Genomic DNA, 13459 nt, shown 5'->3' with positions numbered 1-13459 from the left:
CAAGCTCTCCATACCTATGGGGGAGTTTCCGAGCATTTTCCAGGCGGAAGTCTTTGCCATAAGTCGGTACACAGAGATAAACCTCCATCGCAACTATCGCAATGAGCGGATAGCCATACTCAGCGGGAGTCAAGCAGATCTCAAGCGATCTCCTCCTACGAGATTAGGTCGCTGCTAGTGCAGGAGTGCAGAGAACGGCTGAACAGCCTTGCGGAATGAAACCAGGAGCACCAAATTTGGGTGCCAGGTCACAAAGGAATAGCCGGTAACGAACTGGCAGATGAGCTCGCCCGCTCCGCAGACTCCACCAAAATGGAAGGTCCTGACCCCTTTACAGGGGTTGGTCCCCATACCATACCTTAAGCTACTTGTCGCATTTTATACTGGCCACTGCAAGCTAAATGGGCATTTGTATAACATGGGCCTATCTTCACTTCATCGATGTGCTGAGGCTAAGTGAGTCCATGTGATTTACGAAGATGCATTAACATTATTAAACACAATAGGGGTATTCAAACCAGCCTTGTTAATTCGTTAGTCATTATTCGGTAGTTTTTTACATGTATTTTGCTTTTGTAAAATTAACAGACTATCGTTCTAACGAACTATCCATCTGGCAAGCTTGGTAATTGTTTCGTTACTCGGTAATATCACATCAGCTGTTTGTTTGTTGTTCGTTGCTTTATATATTTTTAACCGGAAAAAATTAATTTGGTGTTCACTTCGTGAATTTTTAAAAATTTTGCGAAAGTAAGTATATTTTTAACAAATAGTTGCTTTTTATTTCATTAAATATTAATTTTCAGTGGAACCTCAAAAGCAAATACGCAGGAGGGCAAAAACTCAACAAAAATGGAGTGAGGAGGAAAACCATTTGGTTCTAGAATATTTACTAGAAAATGTGGAAATTGAGTTAGTTCTTTATACAATTAGCTTTAACTAAACACTTTAATACGTCTTTTTATAGAAACCAAACGCCCAATTGTACTACCAAAAATTAATTGGAAAAAAATTACAAAAACTTAACAATTAAGAAAAACTTTTTTGGTTTTTTAATAATTCTCCTTTCTTTCAGTGTAATGTGTCCGAATTATGCACGGTTTTCGATTCCATTTGGGAGTAAATCCGAAGCCAATTGTGTTGTAGAGACGTGCAACTCTGAAGTGTCACAATACTACAGCGATTTGGTAGACCTTGTAGAGGTAGTGGAAAATCTAGCCGAATCATCACAATCATCTGCGGAACCATCGGGTTCACTTAACGACAAAGCAGAACAGACAACAGTAGGAGCAGAGGTAGCAACAGTTCCTCCTACCACTCCGTCGTTCCTCGAAAAAGTGAAAAAACGTGCTCCAAAGAATATTCTTAGTGAACTTAAGGATATACAAAAAAAAAGATAACAGTTTTTTTGAACAACGAAATTGAAAAATAAAAGCTAAATAAAAATTTTGAAATAAAAAAAATTGGAGTTAGAGCAAAAAGAAAGACTGGCAATGATTGAACTAAAGTACAAATATATAACAATTTTATATATTTTGTATAACAATTTTTAAGAATGTTTATGTAACAAGAATGAATTTTATATGCTATTGTTATGTTTAATAATTTTTAAGAATGTACAAATGTATCTCAATGTGATATCTTGAAGTGATACAACTTTTTATATGCATCACATCTGGCAGCACTGTTTGTCAGTTATTCTATTATTTTTCTATTACTTCATTCTCTGTATATTCTTGGAAATTTACAGTTTCCAACTGAATTCCTATTCTTAGTTTACAGTTTTAAGAAGCGTCACTTTTTATACAGACGCCATCAGAAATACAAGTGTTTTAAGATCTCTTCAATCAATAAATGTTTTTATATTAAATGTGGTGTCTTAATATTTCCACATTATGGTGACCCCGACGTGATTAAATTGAATCAAACTTTGTCTCTCCACGCGTTAAAGTACAAATGAGTGCAAACGTTAATATTAATTAAAAATTCACGCTCGTTGTAATTTTTCACTCATCAGTGTCTAAAAATTTCTGCAAACCAGTGACCACGTGCTCTCAATCGATTCATTGACATGCCATTAGAGCATTCGCCAAACGCGTCCACCAGTAATTCAAATGTCTTGACATCAATCTCCTCGAACATGACCACAAATGACCAAACTCTGACCATCGGTGACGCCGCCGATGAAGCCCAGAACACTGCATCAATTGTAGCTGTGTCCAGCTGCAAACTCCCGCAGTTCTGGTCCATTCAGCCTCGTTTGTGGTTTGTTCAGGTTGAAGCAGTGTTACAGGTGGCCCATACCACAAATGACGCATCACGTTACAATCAAATCGTTAGTGCCTTGGACACAGAGACCGACAAGTACGCGAAGCTGAAGGACGAGATATTGAAGCGGTTTTCCGAATCCAGCGACCGCCAGCTTCACCGAGCGCTTACGCAGGTTCAACTCGATGATAAAAAACTTAGCCAGCTCCTGCGCTAGCTCAGAATTCTCATGGGCGACAGGGCCTCAGAGGACTTACTACTCAGAGATGCCCTCCAGATGAGCTTGCTGAAGTTGCAAACGAGCTAATGGAAAACCAGGCTGGCCATTCCGTTACGGCTACACATCTCCAGCCTGCCCAGACAGCACACAGGGCATGGCAAAGGACTTGTCAGGCCTTAAACTTGCCATAGCCGACCTGATGAACTGGATCAAGGACCAGGGAATTTCTCGAGACCGACCCCAATCTGCATCTGGCAGTTTCCACGCAGTTATCATCGAAGGAAGAGCCAGCCTCAAACAATAAGAAGTTCTGCTATTATCACCGTCTCTACGGGTCCAGAGCGTCCTTGCACCTTCGACTCATCGGCGGAAAACTAACTTCGCTGTCGACCATCCAGGCGGCCGGCGACAGCATAGAGGCTAACACACCACCAACCAGAGAGCATCGCCTTCACATTCATGGTCGCACAACAAACATGAGATTTCTTGTCGATTCTGGATCAGTGATCTCTCTCATGCCCAAGTCCGCCATCACTCACACGCTCACAGAAGATGATCTGACTCTCTTCGCAGCCAACGGGGCCGTTATCCGAACATACGGTCGAAAAGTCATCATCCTTGATTTCAATCTTCGCCGTACATTTAATTGGTCTTTTATAATCGCAGATGTCAAGTCAGCCATTCTCGGTGCAGACTTCCTGGTCCACTTTGCATTGCTTCTAGATCTCAAAGGACGATGTCTCATCGATACAACCTCGTCATGCACAACTCAGGGCACACTATTTGAGGCCACGGTACACAGAATTTTAAAAATCGATCGCTCAATCTGTCCTGGTGCACATGACGCCAAATACCTGCAATTACTCAACCAATTCATCGACATAACTCATCCCAGCACCAATCCTGTCACAGCCACTGACAGTCAAGTCGCTCATCACATTGAGACAACTGGGCCACCAGTATTTGAGCGCCCACGACAACTCACCGGCGAGAAACTACAAATAGCTAAAGATGACTTTGACCTCCTGCTACATCATGGCGTGATCCGTTCATCGAGCAGCCCATGGGCCAGCCCTATCCATACGGTGCCAAAGAAAACATGTGGATGGCGCACCACAGGTGACTATCGAAAACTAAAAGCAAATACAGTTCCAGATCTATATGCAGTCCCTCATGGGATGACATTCTCCAGCGTCTCCATGGATCCACCGTTTTCTCCACCATCGAATAGTCTTAGTTGGACTTTTTGAATTTCTGGGTATGCCACCCGGACTACGCAATGCCACGCAGACTTTTCAAAGACATATGGACAACATCCTCAGAGATTTAGACTTCGTGGGCTGCTTCACAGACGATCTGATTGTCTATTCTCAGTCCCACGAACAGCACCTACGACATCTCACCACCATCTTTGAAGTCCTGAGTGCACATCATCTCACCCTATCCAAAGAAGTGCCAGTTTGGCAAGTCTGAAGTCATCTACCTGGGGTACACTATCAACAAAGACGGCTACACTCCACCCGCCGAACGCACGCAAGCAATCGCCGATTACACAAAGCCAGAAACCGTCAGCGATCTACGTCGTTTCCTGGGGATCGTCAACTACTACCGGCGAGCGATCCCTCAAGCGGCTCAAGCGGCTCAGATACAATCACCACTGACGAACTTTCTCAAACATGCCAAGAAGAAGGACAACACTAAAATCCAGTGGACACCTTCTGCAGATCAAGCCTGGCAAGACTGCAAGAAAAGTGTCATCCCAGCCACGCGCCTGGCTTTCCTCGCACCAAACGCCATCCTCTCATTGAGATCCGACGACTCGGATACAGCCATTGGGGGCGTTCTTGAACAGCGACACAAAGACTCATTGCAACCACTGGCCTTTTTCTCCTGCAAGCTCAGTCCAGCAGAGACCAGATACTCCTCGTACGATCGTGAACTTCTAGCCATCTTTGCCGCGATCAAGTTTTTCAAGCACATTCTCGAGGGAAGAAACTTTAGCATCTTCACCGACCACAAGCCAATCATCTACGCATTTTCTCAACGTGCTGCCAAGGCATCACCTCGCCAACTACGTCAATTGGACTACATCGCACAGTTCTTAACTCAGATTTTTCATACCAAGGGCATAGAAAACGTCGTAGCTGATGCGCTTTCGAGAATTAATGCCATAACCATGCCAACCAAACTTGATGCTGAGACTATTGCGCTGGCACAACTCCAAGATGACCAGCTTAATGATCTCCAATCCAGCACATCTCTCAAGCTGCACCTGCTGCTAATCAGACGCCAGGCCTTTGACATCATCCATGGTCTTTCTCATCCTAGTGGCAGGACCACAGACAAGGAACTCACCGGAAGATTCGTCTGGCCAGGTATTAGAAAAGACGCACTCCTCTGGTCCAGACACTGCATACCATGTCAACGTTCCTAGGTCCATCGTCACAATCGCACCACACCAAACCACATTGACGTACCAGACAATCGCTTCGAGCACCATCTGGATCTCATAGAGCTGCCCAGAGTCAAGGACCTTCGCTACTGTCTGACGATCATTGACCGCTTCAGCAGATGGCCACACGCCATACCACTCAACAACATGACAGCTGAGACAGTTGCACACGCCTTTTACACTCAGTGGATTTGTCAATTCGGTACACCATTGACAATCACCACTTATTAAGGTCTGCAGTTCGAATCAGCACTGTTCACCTCACTCTCACTGCTGGGCATTCATCGTATCAGAACGACGCCGTATCATCCTCAATCGAATGGTCTGGTGGAACGGTGGCACCGCACACTCAAGGCGGCTCTCATGTGCAACAATGAGACACCTTGGCCGGACATGCTACCGTCAGTTCTACTAGGACTCCGAACCGTATAAAAACCAGATCTGAAAGCATCTCCTGCTGAAATGCTTTTCGGGACTACACTGCGTATACCCGGTGATTTCTTTGATACAGCAAGCACACCAGGTGATCCACAGACATTCGTGAGGAAATACAGTCAAATCATCCAAGCAATCAGGCCAACACCAACAGCTCATCACATCAAACACAAGCTGTTCCTACTCAAAAACCTTGACCCGTGCACCCACGTCTTCAAGAGAGTAGACTCCATCAAGAAGCCTCTGCAACAACCATACACTGGCCCCCATGAAGTCATCCAGCGTGTAGACGACAAAACCTACATCATCAGGATCAGTGGGGCAGACAAAACAGTCTCAATCGACATGCTGAAGCCAGCATACATTGAGTTAACAGACAACTCACTACCAACACCTTAAAAAGTCCAGCGGGACTTTATTTGAGGGGGAGTACTGTAGGCACACTAACAAGATGCATCACATCTGGCAGCACTGTTTGTCAGTTATTCTATTATTTTTCTATTACTTCATTCTCTGTATATTCTTGGAAATTTACAGTTTCCAACTGAATTCCTATTCTTAGTTTACAGTTTTAAGAAGCGTCACTTTTTGTACAGACGTCATCAGAAATACAAGTGTTTTAAGATCTCTTCAATCAATAAATGTTTTTATATTAAATGTGGTGTCTTAATATTTTCACACATATATAAAAATGAAAAATGAATTTTTGATTTAATTGTAATTTTTAATTTAATTAAACAGTATTTGGAAACATAAGATGATATAACGATTGTCTTTTTAATTCATAAATGTCTTCATCTGTACTCTCGTTGAAATTCTTATTTTCACTATTGTCAAATAGTTTATTGTAAGGAATGCAGCATACTAGTATCCATTCTGTATAGCAGAGATAAAGAGATGTTTAACTCCTCTCTCACTGGAAGTGAGAGAGCAATTGCTAAACGTCAAAACCACCTAAACTTTGACAGTTGATCGAGTTCAGGAGTTTTTGACGTTTAGCAATTGGAAACGAGCGATGGCCAGATTGAAATCTTACCAAAAAAATATGTAAACGGAGGGATTAGTTGCATCGTTCAAGACCACTTATAAAAATGAAAATTAAATAATTTTGTAAAATTTAAAAATATTTGATGAAACGTTTTGTAATTTTAGCATCATTGTTTTATTTTCAATGGAAAATGATTAAACACGTTTAATGATTGAGAGCTAACAAGCTTAAATCCAATTATTGGGCATTGAAAGGACAAAAGTCAGTTGTTATAATATTCTTTAAAAAGATTTAAATAGTTTCTCCATATAATAAATAACCGCTATATAGTAATTTTTATTCATACTAAATGTTGGGTGTTTTAATTTAAATGCCCAAAAATTGTAATTTTGTTCAATCTGGCCATAATGGAAAATGTCATAAAAAACGCTAATTTTGAAGCGCTCTCACACTGGAATAAGTTTAACAACCCTTTATTCCTGCTGTATAGAACGACAGCTAGCTGTATATCAATCGGGAATTGCTTGCCACTACATTTTTTAAAAACTTCGTCACTTGATATCCCTGCAAGACGGGTAGCTGTTAGCAAACGTGTAAGCGACTTGTTACTGTTCACTTTTGCATTCGTTAAAATATTTGTTACTTTTGTTCAGAGAGTGGGAAAAAAGTAACACATAGCTATTTGATGTTCAATGGTTATCTCGCTCTAACCAATGGCAAATATCGCATGCTGCCTTACACACATACATTTGTTAGCAAATCTCTTCACAGTATGTTACGGGTAACAAATTCTTTTGTTAGCGCATAAATTACCTATGCGTTATGGATAACAAAAGCATTTGTTACCCGAATATCTGTTAGTGTTATTATTTGGGCTATCAGTTTGTTACCTATAACGTATAACAAACAGTATCAAGATTATTTGTTACCCATTTTTTACTTCTAGCAAATTCAATTCTTTTAAATAAAATTCAGTTTTTTTATTATTTCGCTTTATTTAATAATAAAATCAAAATAATCAAATATTTACTTAAACTAATAGCGAGCTCCACGTAATGCTCGTTCTCCAAGTCACCGGTGATGCGGCTAATTGAATGGTGCGTATTTGTTATACGCATCCAAATGCTCCAAATGATTTCTGTAATATTAAAAATTTTAATTACACACACGACATTCAATTCACAATGCTTACCTTTTTCTCCTTGTTAAGCTTTTTCGATTACTCTATATAAAAGAAATTATTAACATATACATATATATGTATAAGAAATTAATTATAAAATATCAAAATATGAAATAACGAACTTACCTCTTTAAAATCTAAAATAAACTGTGCTTTTCGTTTTCTTCTTCTTCAAAAATTTGGCATTCGTTTCTCCTATTCTAGCAAGTTAATAATACAATATGTTTAGAATGTCGATAATTTTTCTCTATCTTGCTTACGTATTCTCCCATTCAATTGAAAATTTCAGAAAATGTAACAGTGTTAGTGAACAGCTGAAAATGTTTCAATGTGTTTGTGCAATCTGTTACCTCCGTCTTGCAGGGATGAGGGTCAATAAGTGAGTAAATTGAGTTCGGTCTACACGCAGCATTTGACGGAACCGATTGTCATCCATTGTGGTTAAAATATCATCGTACCAATGAATTGACTTTGGAATAATATTTTCTACACCTCTACGACAGTTTAGTGTAATGAGCAAATCATCATACACCTCGTCAATGGTATTCTCTACCAAATCTTCATCTTCACTGAATATGTCTTGAAATAATTTGAAAGTTAGTTCCTTGCTCCTCTGTACATCAATTTAAAGTACTTACCAGTAATAAATTTGATCTGCTCCACATAATTTTCAATTAACTGACTGACAATTTTTGACTTTGCACTTTGTTGAGGAATTGTAGTCGTGCAGCTGCCTCTATAACTGTGTCCTTAAGAACATGTGTATTTTAATATTTGACAAATTTCGCTTGCAGTCTGTCGCGCTCTACTTGTTCAGAGCGTAACTGGCAATTTATTGCCATTGCCGTTAATTAACTAAATAAATTATTTTAAAGTAACGATTTATAATTGAATATTTATGATAGTTATAAAAAAGTCGTACTTTAAATATTCATTAAATATACATTTTTTGCACTATTATTATTTTTATTATTATACATGTTTTATAATTAAATGTTTGCCTTTTTGTATTTTATTTTGCTTCTTTTAATAGGCGTAAATGTGGGCTCAACCGTGTGAGCGGCATTTTTGGGAAAAAATGCACCTTGAAAAGCGATTGCGTTCGGGGGCCGTTCCCGATATAAATTTAAAAGTTGAGCCTACATTTGACGTCCCAAATTGCAATTAAAAAATACAATTTTATTGGGTCAAGAAGATTTTGCTCCCCAAGTTGAAGAAGCTGTCTCAAATGCACAAAATGCATCGAGGCAGCTTTTTCCAAGTATTGAAAATGAGATTGAAGGTGGAATTTTAGAGCCTCTTCCATTTTTTGAGGAGGATGTTTATTTTAATTTTGATAAGGCCGCGCAAACAGGTAGGGGTCTGACGGCAGGTACAGAAAGGAGGGTGGTGTGGAAAGTGCAATTGGGCATTTTAATTTAAATGCCCAAAAATTCTTATTTTGTTCGGTCTGGCCACAATGGAAAATGTTATAAAAAACACTAATTTTGAGACGCTCTCACACTGGAATAAGTTGGGCATCCCATTATCCCTGGTTTGTGATTTAGCAACCTCTTTCAAAATCGACTCACGCTCCGAACACATAGAGGGCGACATGACATGGCAGCACGACAGTGAACTGTAAATGGCGTCGTGAATCCTTCTATCTATATGAACATTTGTAGGAAGGCAGCGACATAACAATGGCCGGCATGTAAACAAATCAAGACAGCTGTCCATTTTGTATGAGCACAATTTCGCTGTTGCCTTAAACTATGTTCGGACCGACATTGAAAACATTTTGAAAAGACAATTGTATGTTGTGGAATCTAAGTCGTTCGGACCGACATTGTGTGTTTTCGATGAATTTTTACTGACAACTATCAATAGCCGCATTCTCTTGCTCTTTCAAGATTGCACGATGACACAAAATACAAAAATCCTATACCGAAATATACAAGGCCAAGAGAGCAACCATTGCAGAATCTAGTGATATATGACGGCACGAAAAAAACATGGGTTTTGGTCTGACATATTTTACAGCCATTGCAAATAATTTTCTGCATGTGTTTGTTGTTGTGCCGTTGCACCAAGAGGAAAATTCTGCAATTTCTGCACCGTGCAAGGTTTTGCAAAAGCAAGAGAATCCCTTAATATGATTTGTATATGGAATGCAAACAAATATCAAGTGACAATTTAGGGCCGGCAAAGTATGTCTTCCAAAAACATCGATTAAACTAGAGCAGGCATCGATTATAATGAGTGGAATGTAAGTTTTTAAGTAGTTTTCAACGAAAACTGTGTTTCCGTTTGACATATTTTACATGGACGAAAACACAAGTTTTTCCCACGAAAACATGTTTCCGTTGTCGGTCCGAACATAGTATTACTAATAGCTTTCACTTCAATGTAATTTTAATAATTTGTTCAAAAATAAGTAAACATGTAAATATTATTATTTTAAATTATCACTTATTATTACAAATGATATAACAGAGCTATTTTATGCTTTTATTTGTTAAAAACGTCAGGTGTGTTAGAATTCGAAAATTTTACATTTTACAAATTAGTGGCATTATTCCTCTCTACTGTCAACTCTACTGCTCTCTCTACTGTCGTCGGCAAATATAAGAATATTTTCAAGTTAAAGGCATGGATAATGATACGAAACTCTCGCATTGGCTCTCATTTTTCTCTCAAACGCGTTCCCTGATTATTTGACAGAGATGTAGATCAGGGAATTTCGAACAGCTGATATAAGAAAAGGCAGGATGCCCTAAATAAACCGGTATAATTAATTCACAAAATCAGTGTGAAATGAAATTTCAATGAACTGTGCGAACATATTTTGATAAAATAAATGTTTATGTAAATCAATTAATAATTTTGCATTTTAACATTTATATATGCATTTTCAAAGTGTTTAATTTAGTGTTTCGTATAATTTATCGAAAATGCCAAAATCAAAGTCGAAATATATATCTAATATATATGTAAATACTACTTTATGTTATAGGATATAATTATATATATATGTATGTATTGAATACATTTCTCTTGAATATGTGATGTTTTTAATGAATTGTTTTGTTTTCCTGTTTATTTATTATTTTAAATTGTTACATTAATTAAAAAAAATATATTGCTTATTAATATAGTAGTGTGAAAATTGCAAAATACCCAATCTAATATTCATTGGCAAATGTTATAAAAAATGTGAATTTTGACAGCTCTCTCTCGAATCAAAGAGTTTCGTATCATCTTATCCATATTAAAGGGGCCATACACAACACACATGTGCCTTCGATCTGTATGAAATCGTTTCGCCATACATGACATACAAATACATTTTCCGTTCGTTCTTCAAACAGTGAATATGTGCGACAAACAAGCGGAAAATTGTTCGTCTGCGATCTTTCCTATTCGGCGCCACGAGAGAAATGAGATTTATTTGTATATATATACATGCAAAGAGAAACAATAACATTAATTACACAACAAATGCACAAATATAAAAGTCCTCACCACCATTACTCCGACTTCCATTGTCACCAATATCTATGTAGATAAACCGATATCGTGCATCACATAGTGCACACAATAGAAAAAAAATTTGTCGTAGAAAAATTGACTACCGCTTTTAGGTGGGCATCGAATAGAGATATGCACACAATCAATAGATCCAACACAGTTGGGCATGTTTCACAGCTCCCAGTAATCTTGAGAAATTTGCTTGAAATCTTCTTCATTAGGCCCAGATACATAAACAGCGCCTAACTTGGTCCAAAGGACTTCAGCTGTCTCCAAAATAATGTGCATAACCGCTTCCTTCCCCAATTGAAATAACCATGCCAACGATAGAAACGAAGTTCCTTGTGATAAATATCTTTAAGAAAGAGAAAAAAGAATAAGACATAATAAAAATATATTAGAATGAACAAACTTACTGCAATGTCAAATCTAATCGACATTCCGAAAGCACAGGCTTCCTCAACGAATTCTTTTTTAAAAAGAGCTCAACAAAAGGAAGCTAAAGTCCATATACTGTGGCGTCATTCGCGCGTATATAAAAAAATGAGTGTGGTCAATCCTCTTCATTTCTTGGAATCGTAAAAAAAAAGCCATCCTTCTTCCTCTTTCTGTTTATTTCTCTCACTGAACATGACCGAACTCGTTTGTTTTTAATTTCACTAATTTTTCTTAATATGCATATTCCGTCTAAAACAGAACTAAGCATTTTAATTATTTTTAAATATTTTAATTTTCTATTAATTTCTGTATTGCAAAACCCAAACAAAATATAAAATCAAAACATAATAGGGGTATTCTCTTGCTTTTGCAAAACCCTTGCACGGTGCAAGAATTGCATATATTTCCTCTTGGTGCACCGGCACAACAACAAATACACGCAGAAAATTATTTGCAATGGCTGTAAAATAGGTCAGACCAAAACCTATGTATATTTGCATGGCATGTCACGTAAATATATAATTGCAACCCTGTTTTAGCTGTTATTTTACATAAAGACATATTATGTCGTTAAATTGTTGAGGCAGGTAAATTTTAAATATATTTTAATATTTCTATTTAAAATATAAAGATTTGTTACAGTTTTTTTTTTGTTAAAAATGTATGCAGAAGGTGCGCCAATTCACAATAGCTATGCTTAATAGTCATTCACACGAAATTGACCAAATTAGCCACTCATATATCACTAGATTCTGCAATGGGTGCTCTCGTGCCCTTGTGTATTTCGGTGTAGTATTTTTGCAATCTGCAATCTTGCAAGAGCAAGCGAATACCCCTAATTTGTTTATTAACACTTCTCATTCATTATAGTCATTCAAAAGTCTACACTTCATTCCTTTTGCTTTTGAAAGCCTTTTCGTTAGTTTTTTGACAGTAACATACGGCAGCGTATGCATATTATAGTTAGACCTTTAGTCTGTTAAAATGCGGGGTTAAAAATGGATTGAATTTGCTAGAAGTAACAAATGGGTAACAGATATGCTTGCTACTGTTTGTTCTTGATAACATGTTTATATGTTATAGGTAACAAACTGATAACGAAAATAATAACACTAACAGATATTCGGGTAACAAATACTTTTTGTTATCCATAACACATAGGTAAGCTATGCGCTAACATAAGAATTTGTTACCCGTAACATACTGTGAAGAGATTTGCTAACAAATGCATGTATTCTGTTAGAACAAGGCAGCATGCGATATTTGCCATTGGTTAGAGCGAGATAACCATTGAACATCAAATAGATATGTGTTATTTCTTTCCTACTCTCTGAACAAAAGTAACAAATATTTTAACGAATGCAAAAATGAACAATAACAAGTCGCTTACACGTTTGCTAATAGCTACCCGTCTTGCAGGGCAGCTTACGGTTTCGAAATATCGATACTCTCGATATTCGAGACTAAACAAGAATTGATAAAAATGAGAGCACTCGCTATTCAAACACGGCGGCGAAGAACTGATAAGGAGCATGCAACAGCTTCTTTGTAAAATATGGTCGGACGAAAGCATGCCAAACGACTGACCCCACAATCTGCGCCAACTATACGTACCGTGGGATAACCCTGCTCAACATCGCATATAAGGTTCTATCGAGTGTATTGTGTGAGAGATTAAAGCCCACCGTTAACAAACTGATTGGAACTTATCAGTGTGGCTTTTGACTTGGAAAATCAACAACTGAACAGATATTCCTGTAAAAGACCCGTGAAAAGAGAATCGATTTCCATGCTGCTGTGACAGCACGAAAAGGAGCAGCCTTTATGCCGCGATGTCTGAATTCGGTATCCCCGCAAAACTAATACGGCTGTATAAACTGATGTTGAGCAATACCAAAAGCTCCGTCAGGATTGGGAAGGACCTCTCCAAGCCGTTCGATAATTTTTCTATTTACTAATAGCACT

The 13459-nt window shown here is 38.1% G+C and overlaps 1 long non-coding RNA gene across 1 annotated transcript; it reads right to left on the bottom strand.

The window, feature by feature from the left end:
* Positions 1–10737: 10737 nt before the first annotated feature.
* Positions 10738–11134, bottom strand: LOC120780656. Its single transcript, XR_005705945.1, has 2 exons — positions 11051–11134; positions 10738–10944 (listed from the first exon to the last, which is right to left on the bottom strand). It is a non-coding gene; the product is annotated as an uncharacterized LOC120780656 (long non-coding RNA).
* Positions 11135–13459: the final 2325 nt, after the last annotated feature.

Source organism: Bactrocera tryoni, unplaced genomic scaffold (assembly GCF_016617805.1).
Source record: "Bactrocera tryoni isolate S06 unplaced genomic scaffold, CSIRO_BtryS06_freeze2 scaffold_25, whole genome shotgun sequence".
Taxonomy (NCBI): domain Eukaryota; kingdom Metazoa; phylum Arthropoda; class Insecta; order Diptera; family Tephritidae; genus Bactrocera; species Bactrocera tryoni.
The sequence above is the reverse complement of the archived record's forward strand: the minus strand, read 5'-3'. Positions and strand labels throughout refer to the sequence as shown.